We start from the raw sequence: 16,584 nt of genomic DNA, 5'->3' as shown, positions 1-16,584 counted from the left end.
TCGTGGACGGCATGCGCTGCGCATTGTCCGATTCACTCGGAGTCAATTCGACACAACTCTGATGCTGACCGCGAGACTTTCCGCGCGCGGGCGTGTCTCAAAGCCTCCGTTATCCGTTGGCCTCCGAGGATTTATAATGCACGGCCTGCCGAGTCACGCTCGACCTCGCGCGTTTGTGTTGTCGCTTTTAAATTTCCATCTCTCAGTTCCCGGCATCAACGGCAGAAGTGGCCGGAAGAACGGAGGGAAACAAAACGCCGGTTTAAATTGGCAGGAAGCACGACCTCAGCTGAGACCAACCCGTGTCACAGCGGCGGCCGGTGATCTCGTCGAGGTCACCGCTGTTTCGACGCCGCTTCGACGGCGGTTCGACGCCAGTTTCGGCAGGGTTTATTTTTCTTTCACCAGCTCACGATAGATTTTACATAAACAAAGGCTAAAGAAATACCGTTTGCAAGGCTAGCGGCGCTTTGGCACTAAAAATTGTACAGTCTATTCAGCGAGCGCACGGAAAAAGTACAAAATGCGCCGAATAAACTGGCAATGTCAGTGTGCCACGCGGAATGACATTAAAACTACAGGTACAGTGGTATTAGAAAGCCTCGCGTAACTGTTTCTTTTTCCTAGCTGGTAAAAAAATCGTATTCAATAATAACAAACTTCCCGTTGCTTTATCGGTCATCGGTCGCCATTTTTTCCCCCTCTTCTTCTTAAGCGGCTACTGCGAAATCACGTGGCAACCTTCTTTCGCAGCTCTGTGCACGTGTTATATGGTCCGCTCTCAAATTTCTTCAAGATGCGAAGATCTACCTCGCATTTCCGCCCGGGCCGTCCTTTCCGCACAAATTCGTTCCTCCGATCCCTCATCCCTACGAAACGGCAACTGGTCACCCATTCGCTGCCCGATGAGTGGTGAGTTTGCCTTGTTACCGGGTCATCATTGTCAAAGAAGACGCTGAGCGTGTTCAAGACGCACACAATTTTATTTTCTTTAGTTCATAAAAAGGACACGCTTGAAGCTTCCTTCAGGCAATACTTATTTAAGGAGACATCCCGTTCTTCTAAGTCGAATCTCTATCCAGCATCCTATTCTGCACACCTTTCACAATTCCCATCGCCATCTAAATAACCCAACCCCGCGCTCAAAATCCGCCTCATAGTCACGGAAGTTTACGGAGCGCTATTCCATGAGTACTCGCCACTGTCCTTGTGGAATAGCAGAAGCAAAGCAACCGGTATTTAAGACGCGATTAGAAAACGACTCCGCACACTTCGCAACTGGAAATCACAATTATGTCCAAGGCCATAACCCTGTATTTTGTTCAGCATCCCTAAGCTTCCACGCATGTGTGCGGCTGTGCATAATAAATTGAAAAATGACAGCCCCTGTGACTCTTCCGGGGTCATACAGGGTATTAAAGTGGAGCAAGTCTCGGGGAGTTAGCAGTAAGCAATAAAAAAATAACCGCAAAAGAAATTAAAGCTCGAAAGGAAAGTCATCAGCGTCCGAGGCTGGTGAGCGTTGCTCCTGCGTATTACAAACACGCACAAGCCGTTGCCGCTTCACTTCCGCGTGCGCTGGGGCGAGCGGGCTTCGGACAACACGTCCTACACAAACAAAGCCTCGGCAGGGCATCCCCAAAGGACGCGTACTAGTACCTCGCCTTTTCTTTCGGTCTCCTAAGGTCCAAGAGACGTCATCGAGCTAGCGCTAAAGTAGCCGTGCACCCGGCTAGACAAGATCGGCCCATAAGGTGCCGCCGAGAAGGCTTTCGTCGCGTCTTAGAAGGCGTCAAGAAGGGCGCGCTGCACCGACCTTCTTAGCGCGCGCCGGCGATCCGGTGCAGTGGGCCAGCACGAGAAGTGGCCGCGTGAGAACTGCGACCTGTCAGCGGCGCGTCGGCGAAACCGCGTTACACAATGTGCTACATTCAATTCGCTCCTCACGCCTAGCGTGTGACATCGGAGCATACTCCGCCGCAGGGGCCAGACGCCCTGCCTGGATCGCAGCCAGACCTGAGACACGGAGAAGGCGCGTTGGATGATCGCCAGCACTTTCTTCTCTGCACGCTGTCGGCGTTCCGCGAAAGCAGCGCAGAGCGCCGACCCAAGTGTGCTTTGAGCCATGAGTGTTTTGTTTAGAAATTTCAAACAATACACGCGGGGTTTCCGGCACCGTTACACTAAGGTTACAAGGCACCATGACCGACAACGGCGGGTGACAGCCATAGAATCAGTCGCGAAAAGAGATTTTTCAACAAGGACATGCTTGAAAGAAGACGCGCTGGTGACAGAGAAAAAAAAATATATCCCGTGGTAATCTTCCGAAGCACAGAACCCTGAGGTACTGCTACAGCAAACAAACTCCACGAAGACGTCGACAGTAAAGCGGGTGAGGAATTTTACGGTGCAAATATAGCCTTTCAAAAGTGGTCCGTCTACAACCCCTTTGAATTTTAGTACAAAATATTTTGCCTGGCTTCTTCGTCAATGCCTACGGAACAGTATTGCATTATACCATTTTTACGCATCTTTAGACGGACCCTGCAATGATGTTATTGCATCGTCGAAAAAAATAATGGCGCATTATCATCGCACAATGAAATAACAGATGCCATACCAATTAGATGTAATATCAGGAAGATATTCACGTTGTTTTGTCAGAACGTCATCATGCGGTATACCGACGTCGTCACGTTGTTGTCAAATGACCACGACGCTGCGCTGAGTTTTCGTTCGCGTCATCGATCGGAATAATCGTCAGCCAATTTTTCCTTTCGTCCATCACTGTCACGCAGCAGCCATGTATGTAAGAAATCACGCTCACAACTCTCCGCTCGTGCGCCTAGCTGAGACGCCAGACAGTCTCATTAGGACCAGATTTCATCCAAGACTGGCCAAACTGCCGACGCTTTCGCCGGCCACGCACCACCCTTCCGTCGCCTTGAGGAAACGGCCAAGGGCGTCACGCAATCGGATGTCCGAGCGGTTGCTTACAAAACATTATCGCGCCGACGTGAGGGGCGCTGATCACCGCTTCGAGGTGCAGCCGAACACGCGCTGAAAATGATCGGTCGGCCCGGTGATGACCGGTCGGCATAAGTCCAATTCACGCCAGCTAGAAGTGAGAAAAAAAAAAAAAAAAAGGAAAGTGAAGTGAAGCTAGTGGAATGGCACAAGTCCAACTAAAGTCAGTCAGAAGTGCGGAACAAAATTCAAAGCCGTTCCACTCTATGAAGGCGTATGACCAGCGACGCTGAGGTGCCCCAGAGTTTTGCTCTGAGGCAGGAACTCTCGGCGGAAGTTGCGGTCATTCAATCTCGGTAGATGGTATAGAGTCGGGGGGTAGGCGTATACGTTAGTAGTGGAAAATCGGGACACGTTACCTTTACGCGGAAAGTCTTCACACGTCCCGCATGCTGGGAAATTTTCGAGCGTACCTGGCGTGCGAAAGTGCGGACTACCCATTACGATGAGACAAAATAAGTGAAATCCACAACGGAGGACGGCAACTTGTCCATTTAAAGCAAAAGCGGAACAAACAAATAAACAAACAAAAATAAGCAAACACAGACGCCTCGCGCTTATGCATCATAGTCAGGAGCTAAGTTTTTGTACTCGCGGATTTGTTAATGGACACGAAAAATTCACGGAAGCTTAGCTAACAACACCTGTCAAAAGACAGTGAAACTGGAGAAATGATGTCGTGAACAAAATCCTAAAAACACAAACAACAACAAGCAAGCAAGTATAACGTGTCACACGTGCAACGGGAACAAGCGCAAGGTAAGCAAAAAAAAAATGTTGAAAGCAAGAGCAATGATGAAAGCGAAAAGAACAAGGTAGAGAGCGTGAGCGTCACGCTCCCCTGGCATCTTTCTAGCGGGGGAGCGTGAACACACGCACGCACGCGCCCCAAGGCACGGCGACACCGCAAGCGATTAAGCGGCGACGCAGGCGAGAAACAACGGGGCCCTTATTCCCCTGGGGAGCATCAATTATTCGCGGCGCGATTCAAGGACTGAAACCCGCGCTCGAACACAGCAGCAGGCAGCGCACTGTGTCGCGGCGGCGGGCGAACAGAAAGAACGTCGGCTGTCCGCGAGCGGCGACCCCCGCACGCGCGAATCCACGACGACGCTTTTGTGCAACGGCGCCGTACCGCGCGCATCCGTCTTCATTCGCGAGCTCGGCGGGTGACAACAGCGTTACTCCCCTTGTAGCCGTTCACCTGTTCGCCTCTCACTGCGAATGGGGGACTAAATTACGGGTGCACACGCCAATAAGCTTGCAAAAGGGTACACACGCGAGTCGCTGAAAGCGGAGGAGAGGGAGGGATACGGTCATTATGAGATGGGGCGGCAACGAGGGGCAAATAACAAAGGTCGGGACACGTACGTGACAAGCACACGGTGTTGATACCTTTACGCGTGCGCGTGTGTGATGCCTGGCAGTTTTTGTTAGCGCTGTAATTTCGCGGTACAAGACAGATAGCCGTTGTTGTCTCGAGTTCGCGCCCCCAGGTGCAGTGAATGGCTGCCACGGGGCAGCATTTCTGTAGTTTTCCTTTTTCATTCACCTGTAAGAGGCACAAAAGAGTGTCAGAAGAGTAATTACTATAATCAGGTACGGGTCGATTTCCGCGGAAACCAACTCCGGATCTCGTTTAAGGAAGAGCCCAAGACCTTCTCACTGCGCATGCGCACCTTGCCATCCAGTCGACTGCGCAAATGTGCGTTTCGCAATTCCAGCATTAAAGTAGTGGTTGATCCCAGGGCGATTAACTTGTAAACGCGCAGTCCATAAATATCAAGTTGTACGGGCCCGCTCGTATTGACGTCGGCGTCCGCTGCTGAAACAAAAAAAAGTTTGGTGGCCGACGTCTAGGAACGCCAGTTGGCAACTAAATCTATCTATCTATCTATCTATCTATCTATCTATCTATCTATCTATCTATCTATCTATCTATCTATCTATCTATCTATCTATCTATCTATCTATCTATCTATCTATCTATCTATCTATCTATCTATCTATCTATCTATCTATCTATCTATCTATCTATCTATCTATCTATCTATCTATCTATCTATCTATCTATCTATCTATCTATCTATCTATCTATCTATCTATCTATCTATCTATCTATCTATCTATCTATCTATCTATCTATCTATCTATCTATCTATCTATCTATCTATCTATCTATCTATCTATCTATCTATCTATCTATCTATCTATCTATCTATCTATCTATCTATCTATCTATCTATCTATCTATCTATCTATCTATCTATCTATCTATCTATCTATCTATCTATCTATCTATCTATCTATCTATCTATCTATCTATCTATCTATCTATCTATCTATCTATCTATCTATCTATCTATCTATCTATCTATCTATCTATCTATCTATCTATCTATCTATCTATCTATCTATCTATCTATCTATCTATCTATCTATCTATCTATCTATCTATCTATCTATCTATCTATCTATCTATCTATCTATCTATCTATCTATCTATCTATCTATCTATCTATCTATCTATCTATCTATCTATCTATCTATCTATCTATCTATCTATCTATCTATCTATCTATCTATCTATCTATCTATCTATCTATCTATCTATCTATCTATCTATCTATCTATCTATCTATCTATCTATCTATCTATCTATCTATCTATCTATCTATCTATCTATCTATCTATCTATCTATCTATCTATCTATCTATCTATCTATCTATCTATCTATCTATCTATCTATCTATCTATCTATCTATCTATCTATCTATCTATCTATCTATCTATCTATCTATCTATCTATCTATCTATCTATCTATCTATCTATCTATCTATCTATCTATCTATCTATCTATCTATCTATCTATCTATCTATCTATCTATCTATCTATCTATCTATCTATCTATCTATCTATCTATCTATCTATCTATCTATCTATCTATCTATCTATCTATCTATCTATCTATCTATCTATCTATCTATCTATCTATCTATCTATCTATCTATCTATCTATCTATCTATCTATCTATCTATCTATCTATCTATCTATCTATCTATCTATCTATCTATCTATCTATCTATCTATCTATCTATCTATCTATCTATCTATCTATCTATCTATCTATCTATCTATCTATCTATCTATCTATCTATCTATCTATCTATCTATCTATCTATCTATCTATCTATCTATCTATCTATCTATCTATCTATCTATCTATCTATCTATCTATCTATCTATCTATCTATCTATCTATCTATCTATCTATCTATCTATCTATCTATCTATCTATCTATCTATCTATCTATCTATCTATCTATCTATCTATCTATCTATCTATCTATCTATATCTATCTATCTATCTATCTATCTATCTATCTATCTATCTATCTATCTATCTATCTATCTATCTATCTATCTATCTATCTATCTATCTATCTATCTATCTATCTATCTATCTATCTATCTATCTATCTATCTATCTATCTATCTATCTATCTATCTATCTATCTATCTATCTATCTATCTATCTATCTATCTATCTATCTATCTATCTATCTATCTATCTATCTATCTATCTATCTATCTATCTATCTATCTATCTATCTATCTATCTATCTATCTATCTATCTATCTATCTATCTATCTATCTATCTATCTATCTATCTATCTATCTATCTATCTATCTATCTATCTATCTATCTATCTATCTATCTATCTATCTATCTATCTATCTATCTATCTATCTATCTATCTATCTATCTATCTATCTATCTATCTATCTATCTATCTATCTATCTATCTATCTATCTATCTATCTATCTATCTATCTATCTATCTATCTATCTATCTATCTATCTATCTATCTATCTATCTATCTATCTATCTATCTATCTATCTATCTATCTATCTATCTATCTATCTATCTATCTATCTATCTATCTATCTATCTATCTATCTATCTATCTATCTATCTATCTATCTATCTATCTATCTATCTATCTATCTATCTATCTATCTATCTATCTATCTATCTATCTATCTATCTATCTATCTATCTATCTATCTATCTATCTATCTATCTATCTATCTATCTATCTATCTATCTATCTATCTATCTATCTATCTATCTATCTATCTATCTATCTATCTATCTATCTATCTATCTATCTATCTATCTATCTATCTATCTATCTATCTATCTATCTATCTATCTATCTATCTATCTATCTATCTATCTATCTATCTATCTATCTATCTATCTATCTATCTATCTATCTATCTATCTATCTATCTATCTATCTATCTATCTATCTATCTATCTATCTATCTATCTATCTATCTATCTATCTATCTATCTATCTATCTATCTATCTATCTATCTATCTATCTATCTATCTATCTATCTATCTATCTATCTATCTATCTATCTATCTATCTATCTATCTATCTATCTATCTATCTATCTATCTATCTATCTATCTATCTATCTATCTATCTATCTATCTATCTATCTATCTATCTATCTATCTATCTATCTATCTATCTATCTATCTATCTATCTATCTATCTATCTATCTATCTATCTATCTATCTATCTATCTATCTATCTATCTATCTATCTATCTATCTATCTATCTATCTATCTATCTATCTATCTATCTATCTATCTATCTATCTATCTATCTATCTATCTATCTATCTATCTATCTATCTATCTATCTATCTATCTATCTATCTATCTATCTATCTATCTATCTATCTATCTATCTATCTATCTATCTATCTATCTATCTATCTATCTATCTATCTATCTATCTATCTATCTATCTATCTATCTATCTATCTATCTATCTATCTATCTATCTATCTATCTATCTATCTATCTATCTATCTATCTATCTATCTATCTATCTATCTATCTATCTATCTATCTATCTATCTATCTATCTATCTATCTATCTATCTATCTATCTATCTATCTATCTATCTATCTATCTATCTATCTATCTATCTATCTATCTATCTATCTATCTATCTATCTATCTATCTATCTATCTATCTATCTATCTATCTATCTATCTATCTATCTATCTATCTATCTATCTATCTATCTATCTATCTATCTATCTATCTATCTATCTATCTATCTATCTATCTATCTATCTATCTATCTATCTATCTATCTATCTATCTATCTATCTATCTATCTATCTATCTATCTATCTATCTATCTATCTATCTATCTATCTATCTATCTATCTATCTATCTATCTATCTATCTATCTATCTATCTATCTATCTATCTATCTATCTATCTATCTATCTATCTATCTATCTATCTATCTATCTATCTATCTATCTATCTATCTATCTATCTATCTATCTATCTATCTATCTATCTATCTATCTATCTATCTATCTATCTATCTATCTATCTATCTATCTATCTATCTATCTATCTATCTATCTATCTATCTATCTATCTATCTATCTATCTATCTATCTATCTATCTATCTATCTATCTATCTATCTATCTATCTATCTATCTATCTATCTATCTATCTATCTATCTATCTATCTATCTATCTATCTATCTATCTATCTATCTATCTATCTATCTATCTATCTATCTATCTATCTATCTATCTATCTATCTATCTATCTATCTATCTATCTATCTATCTATCTATCTATCTATCTATCTATCTATCTATCTATCTATCTATCTATCTATCTATCTATCTATCTATCTATCTATCTATCTATCTATCTATCTATCTATCTATCTATCTATCTATCTATCTATCTATCTATCTATCTATCTATCTATCTATCTATCTATCTATCTATCTATCTATCTATCTATCTATCTATCTATCTATCTATCTATCTATCTATCTATCTATCTATCTATCTATCTATCTATCTATCTATCTATCTATCTATCTATCTATCTATCTATCTATCTATCTATCTATCTATCTATCTATCTATCTATCTATCTATCTATCTATCTATCTATCTATCTATCTATCTATCTATCTATCTATCTATCTATCTATCTATCTATCTATCTATCTATCTATCTATCTATCTATCTATCTATCTATCTATCTATCTATCTATCTATCTATCTATCTATCTATCTATCTATCTATCTATCTATCTATCTATCTATCTATCTATCTATCTATCTATCTATCTATCTATCTATCTATCTATCTATCTATCTATCTATCTATCTATCTATCTATCTATCTATCTATCTATCTATCTATCTATCTATCTATCTATCTATCTATCTATCTATCTATCTATCTATCTATCTATCTATCTATCTATCTATCTATCTATCTATCTATCTATCTATCTATCTATCTATCTATCTATCTATCTATCTATCTATCTATCTATCTATCTATCTATCTATCTATCTATCTATCTATCTATCTATCTATCTATCTATCTATCTATCTATCTATCTATCTATCTATCTATCTATCTATCTATCTATCTATCTATCTATCTATCTATCTATCTATCTATCTATCTATCTATCTATCTATCTATCTATCTATCTATCTATCTATCTATCTATCTATCTATCTATCTATCTATCTATCTATCTATCTATCTATCTATCTATCTATCTATCTATCTATCTATCTATCTCTGTGGCTCCAAAACATCCGTCTATGCTCTTTCACCTTACGCGTGTTCCGCAGCAGTCAACGGGCGCTGAATTTCCCTGCCCCGTCAGGTTCAGGTAAACCGTGGGTAAGCCTCAAATCCCACTTATTACTAAGAGTATCTAATTCAGTTAACCCTCCACCTCCAACGACAGGGTCGAGACAACCAGAAGAGACACAGCTACCTCGGGTTTCGAAACCCATTCGGCGGCGGCCAACGGGTGGTCCGGTGACATTTATACCCTCGATACCAATGTCCATTGTCGTTCCTCGTCCGCCCGTGGCCCGGAACGGCGGGCTCTGCACCTGAAAACAGCGCCCGACGCGAAACAAAGCCAAGCCCGCAGCCGAAGCCGCGTCGCACGCTGCGCGGGAAAACAAAGGGCTCGGCGGGAAATCTCGACAGCGCCGTTACAACACGCCCACCACCCGAGCTCCGGTTCCCCCCGCTGTGCTGGAGAACATACGGGGTCTCCATTAAAGGGAGCACCGGAAAGGTAGAGCAGCGTCCGAGAGAGAGAAAGAGAGAGCGGCTGTCGCAACGTTGGGGCACCCACGTGGAGGCCCGGGAGGCGCTCGGCGTGGATTGCAGAGAGAACAAGAATTAATGGAGGTGGGAAAACACTTAGCAGACGAACACCGCGAGGGGGGTGCACTTTCTTCGCCGGCACCGGGTCCTTTTATCTTTCTCGTTTTCTTTACTTCTTTCCTCGTCTTTTTCTGGGTGCCCCACGGTCCAGTTGTTTATGGCACCTCATTCGCAATGGCTTTTTTAGCGGTCTTACAAAGCCCTCGCAGGTTCCGTATACCCCGCCGGTGTAGCTAACGAACGTTTGAATCGGCTAGGAGGACGAAGGCGAACGTGGTGTGCAGAGAGCAGACGCAGCGTTGGGGAAAGCTTCGCGGAAGGAGTCCGCGGTGTGCAGTTAAGTGGCCCGGCAGGTGCGCGGAATCTCACCGGAGCTCCGTGTACGTATCTTTGTAAGGAGTAACACTTAAGATCTCGGGTGCCGTTGTCGGTAAACAAACGGGCACTGCGGGTGCTTCTCGGGTAGACGCTCTTGTGGGTGCGTGCTTGTTTGTCCGACGTGTTAACTGCTCCCGTGGGCAAACTAAATGGGTCCGAAATTTGCGACAGCCTCTCAACACTTTCAAGATCAAAGTTTTCAGCCAAATAACGCTACGCTAGTGTCGCTGTTTTGTTGCCTACAGGCACGACGTCGTTGACAAAAGCAAGAAGAACTACGTAAAGTCGCGGATTAAAACTTGATTTTTAATTTATAAATAAACGCTGCCGACGGCTGCTGATCCGGGAACCTTGATGCTCGATTAGGCATACCTGTATTAGTTAACACCTGTATACAGTCCTGAAGTGCAGTCGCTCTACGGGAGAAAAGGGACTTGTGAGCCGTCAGCCCTGACCCCATTAGCAAATGTCAGGCTGACGACATGCGCGATACTCGCAGGAAAGACAGCCTCAATAAACATAAGTTCCAACTCGTTTCAACGAAGACAACGGTTAATCCCACAAGGAGTGATCTGGGCGGCATATTACGAAGTCTTCGAAGACTCCGGAAGCGTGCGGCCGCCTTCTCCCTCGCGATATTGGCATTCCGTATAGAACGGGAATATGCGTTCTCCGCGTGGACGCCGATAACTCACTCTTGCGCGCCTCTAAGACAGAAGGGTATAGCTATATAAACCTCGTACACGTCACACTACCCATGCAGCAAACACACCTGAGGCCGCCGCCATGGAAAAGAGAGAGAGAAAAGCAAACGGAAAGGCCGAGAGGTTATCCACGCTTAGAGCCCGGATTGCTACTCGACACTGGGGAAGGGGTGTGCAGGGGATGAAAGAGAAAGCAAGCAAGAAAGAGGGGAAGCGAGAAGGGCCGCGCACACACTTCAGTCCCTTTGCGGGCACTATAGTCTTTCGGCTAAACCTGTTTCCTGAATAGGGTGGGAGGATTCCCCACTGTGCCCCACGTGCGCTGTGCGCGAGACTACCGAGCACTTGTTGTGTATATGCCCGCGATTTTCTGCTGCGCGAGTTACAGCGGCGAGCTGCCTGTCTCGTGTTCGACGCGGAGCAAGCCTTCAGTTGTGTCACTTTCTTGGACCCTGGGACAACAACAATGACTCATATATAGGGACAAAAATTCTTCTGCGTTTTTTGCGAGATTCTGGACTCGACAAAACTTTGTAATTCTTCCATTGTGCGCATGGCTACGTCTGTACGCGTTTGCGTCGTTGTGTACGCTTTGACTCCTTTTTCTTGTTAGGCGATCTGCGCTTCCTGGGCTCGATTCGCTCAATTTTTCTTTTGTTTTGCTTACCTTTATTTCGAGTTTTTTCCTTGCACTACATTGCGTGCCATTTTTATTTAACTTTTGTTTTCTCTCTATTGCTGCTTTCCCGATCTCTCACATTCACTTCACTGCATTGTAATCATCCCCATCTGGCGTAGCAAGCACTGCCGCTAGCAGAGCTGGCCTCTCCAGCCCACATTAAAGAGCTCTCTCTCTCTCTCTCTCTCTCTCTCTAGTGTGAATGGTTGATTGTCCAATCGGTTGAGCTCGGCGGCCAAAACACGTCTTCCTGATGAATACTGCGGGCAACGACAAAGCACATGTTCGATTGACTCTTCAACCTCGCAGGCGTCGCACTGGGCACTACTGGCCATCCCGATGAGGAAGGAGTAGGCTTTTGTGAAAGCCTGCAGCGGCGCATCGAATTAGGGGATGATATATACAACACAACGGCTCGCATGCTATAGCGGCATGCGAGCTGAGTCGCGGCGTTCTTTTTAGTAGATTCCGGTGAGAAAGCAGCAGTGTGGGAAAACCACCCGTTCGCAAGGTCTCCTCGCGCCCTTCGCGCTCAAACAGCTGATTGAAGAGGCGGGAAACAGAGCGAAGACAATCCTCCGAGGAACCACCGCGTGGTAACACGTCGACAGCATACATAGCTGATAACACGGCTGATACCCAGCGGTTTGACCGCGCAGCCTCCAAATCTCCGAGGGCACTCGACTGCGCTACACACTCAGATGGGGTAACGGGCCGACGTCAGTGCCGTATACGTATACAGCTGACGGGGGATATACTTTGCGGACGGAGCGTAGCGCGAACAATGTGCGTCCTTAATGCCTGCCACACGACGGCACTGGAAACCTTTTTCGCGTGTATGGCTAGCTCGACGGAACAAACATTTCTTTTCTGTTTGGCCGCGCACGCGCATTGATTGTTTGCTGTTGTTGTTGCTGTTTAATACTCGGTTTTGTAACGCAGACAACAAAGGAAGCGACCTCTGACACTACGTGGGCTCTTCTCGGCAAATGCACGCCTCACGACTTGCCCCGTGCTGCGGCGAAAAAAAAAAAAAAACACGGTTTTCACTTTCGAAGAATAAGCATGAATCGGAGTCGCATACTTCCCTCGCCTAGCCTAGACCCGTTATTATACAATGTGCAACGGAATTCCTTTGCCATCATCCGTGACGTATGTGCGTTCCCAAAGGAGTTAGAAAGCGCAAGAATATTTTTTTTGTGATAAAAAACCTTTGCTTCTCATAACTGTGAGTTGTTTTCATTTCCAGCATCGTCCTTGAACTAGACGCTAATCAGCAGAGTCAGATATGAAATTTACCGTTCACGCACCAGAGTTATTGCGTTTCCTTATTTGTGCGTCATCTATCGTAAACGAGAAGACCTAAGCAACGTATTTAACTCAAAGGGCGCTTCTGAACCCGAATGAGGTTGATCAGTCACCCGCAAACTACCTACAAATTATTATTAGGTTATTCGAGGCATACACAAGGAATGCATTGGCTCAATCAGGAATCGTTAATTGGCTCGTATCACAACACATGCACTGAATTTTTACGGCATGGCGCGCAGCTGTTTGCTTCGGGGAGGTTTTTGAAGGTTTCGCGACGAGGATACAGCAGATGTTGAAGTTTTAAAAGTGGCGTTAACGGAATGCCCACAGCCCCACGTGGCGAGTGCGTGACTAACATGACTGGCATCTCACACGACGTGGTTCGGTACGCCAACATGGGAGAAGCAATAAGCGCGCAGTGGCGTTTAAACACTACAATCAGTTTTTGCATCTAATTTGAATACCTCCCTCTGCCCACCATTATTCTGCCACGAAGTATTATTGCCGTAAAGGTCCGCTGATGTTTCGTGCACCATTATTACCACGCGTGAACTTGCTCATGGATAGCAGCGAACAATATGTATGCCTATGACCAGCAGCGTGCGCAAAAATTAATTTCAAAAAGGCGAGAGTGAGGCGAGAAAAAAAAATATAGCGAGAACATAATTAGGAAAAATGTAAAATATGACAGAAGTCAATCCAAAACACAAATTCCAAAACTCCGAGCGCATATATTTTTTGCGTGCTCTACCAAAGCCTCCGATTGTATTGTTCCTTCCATTTTTAGTTCGGAAACAAAATGGCAGTCGTTGCGGTGAGAACTGACCTTTTAACCGTGTAAGCTCGGTCAATGCACCACTAGCCACAGGAAAATAATTAGCAATAGCAGTTAGTGGATGATAGTCAACGCCCTCGCCACGCTGCTGCCTATTTATATATATTTACGTGTTGTTCAGAGTCACTGTTGCTACTCAAGTGATGTTGCATAACCACAGTATAACCGCAAGCTGAAATGGGCTTTAAAAAAAGCAACACCGAGAGAGAGAGAGAGAGAGAGAGAGAGAGAGAGAGAGAGAGAGAGAGAGAGAGAGAGAGAGAGAGAGAGAGAGAGAGAGAGAGAGAGAGAGAGAGAGAGAGAGAGAGAGAGAGAGAGAGAGAGAGAGAGAGAGAGAGAGAGAGAGAGCAACGTCGAAAGAAAACTTGCCGTGGTTCACCAAGATGCCCTTAGCACATAAAATTCTCTCCGCATAACCCGTCGCCATCGCCAATGAAAACTCGTAGTACGCGTCATTAAGAACTTCACTCCACAAACGCTCGGTGGTCCCGGCCATCCCTCGCACATGAGCCATATACGTCTACAGGCGTACTACTGCGATAGTGTAACTTCTCCCACAAACAGCCCAGCCTCAATAGGACTGTGATAGTAGGACCCCGACTGGGCTTTCATATCGCATTGCAACCCCCCCGAATGTGCCCGAGAACATCCACCGCAGAACGGAGTACAGGGCAGTTAATACTTCTTATCAATCTTACATAACAAGGTGCCTATATACGCGAGCCATTAAGCGCACCCTGACCATCGTCGCGGGGCGTCTAATTTCCCTCGCCTGTTAAAAAAAAAGAAAAGATAAGAAGTAATAAGGAGCGTCAACGCTTCTATTTTTTCTCATTCTCGAACCCAGCGAGAAGCCTTCCGTCCCTTTAAGCCCACGGCGAAAGACCGACGCAGCGTCCGCGGCATGCCTTCTCCGCCAGCGAGCGGCGCTCCCATACCTCTCCGCCACTCCCGCCGCGATATATTAAAATTTCCCATCTGCAGCGCATAGCTTCAGAGTATACCGAACGGACGTCCATGCCCCGCTCCCAATACAGGCCCTTCGCTTCTTATACCATATTTTCCTGTTTTAATATCGCTCACTTTTTATCGGCCGCCTTCTCCGTCCCTCCCGTTACTTCTTATTTCTCCCCTCACCGCCTGTCTATGTGTGCTTTCCGCTCTCCCCCACGCCGAAACGTCCCGCGCCGCCTCGTTATTACCGTTATTTTAAACGGCGTCAACCCTGCCCTCTTCCTCCGCCTTTTCATCCGCGGAAGCGCTCCCCCGACGTCTGTTCGGCCTCATTCCAATTTTCCCTGATGAGCGACGGCTCCCAGTGGCCTTTTTATCTGCGCCAGCGAAGACTGGCGAGAAAGCGTTGGCGCGCTATAGACCTTCGAGGCTGACGATGAAAAGAGTTGAAGTCCCCCGGCAAACGAAGATGTGAAGATAAAATAGAGAAAGAGCAGCAGGAGAGCGCTGGAGGAAGGAATAAGCGCAGTTGACGTGGACGTCACAGCATTAAAGGGAACAAGAAAGGAGCCAGGGCGAATGCCGAGAGTATACCGAGAAACGAGGAAAATGGAAAGAAGGTGAGCGGGTTGGGCGAACAAAGCGGCGGACAGAGGGTTTTAAACCAGGCCGGGAAGAGGAATAAAAAAAAAAAACTCTTCATCGGAAAGTGTTTTCCTTTTTCTGCGGCGTGGTGCTCGGGCTTTCATTCCTCTTATTTTTTGTCGCGACGCTCATAACCGCCCGGAGAATGCGACAGTTGCGAAGACGCCGCCGTTGGTGACAAAAGAAGATGTGAGGAGGCAGGCAAAGAGGTCAGTGCCCCGAGCGAAGCGCGGGGAGTGCGCCCTCGTGGCTAGAACACCGCCCTGCTGATCTGAAGAAGTTAATATATGCCTGCCAGGCTTACTTATTTCAAACGGTTCCATTCTCTTGGGGCGTCTGCGACAACGGTGAAATGCGCTTTTAGTCACTGAATAAGACTAAATGTGCATTTCAGTGGATTTCTCTCCAGCGAGCATAGTCTAACTAGAGCGGGGACATTAAAAATCAAAGATGAAATTATGGCTTTTGTTGTCAAGGCGTAGTGAAACGTAGTGAAGCGCTTCGGATTACTCAGCCCTGTAACGCGAGTTTAGCTGGCGTAAGGGCATGGTGGACATTATGCGCAACAAAATGTGTAAACACTGCATGACTAATTAGCGAAAGCCAATGAATAGTTTTAAGATAGAAGTTCTCATAAGGAAATCGTGGCAAAAAGTAAAGCCCATACACATCACAAAAAAAAATCTGCTGAAATTCACAGGATTTAAAGAATAGCTACAGTGCGAATAGAAACACGGACACAGAAAGACGACGGGACGA

General features: G+C 43.2%; 1 protein-coding gene across 3 annotated transcripts in view; it reads right to left on the bottom strand.

Annotated features, from left to right (window-relative positions):
• The window catches only part of LOC144152740 (uncharacterized), a 203,813-nt gene that overhangs the window by 93,643 nt on the left and 93,586 nt on the right, over positions 1 to 16,584 (bottom strand). The gene's annotated exons all lie outside the window — the stretch shown is intronic.

Source organism: Haemaphysalis longicornis, unplaced genomic scaffold, assembly GCF_048455015.1.
Source record: "Haemaphysalis longicornis isolate Haplotype H1 unplaced genomic scaffold, Haemaphysalis longicornis Haplotype H1 scaffold_9, whole genome shotgun sequence".
NCBI classification, from domain to species: domain Eukaryota; kingdom Metazoa; phylum Arthropoda; class Arachnida; order Ixodida; family Ixodidae; genus Haemaphysalis; species Haemaphysalis longicornis.
Note: the sequence above shows the minus strand (reverse complement) of the source record. Positions and strands in the feature narration are given on the sequence as shown.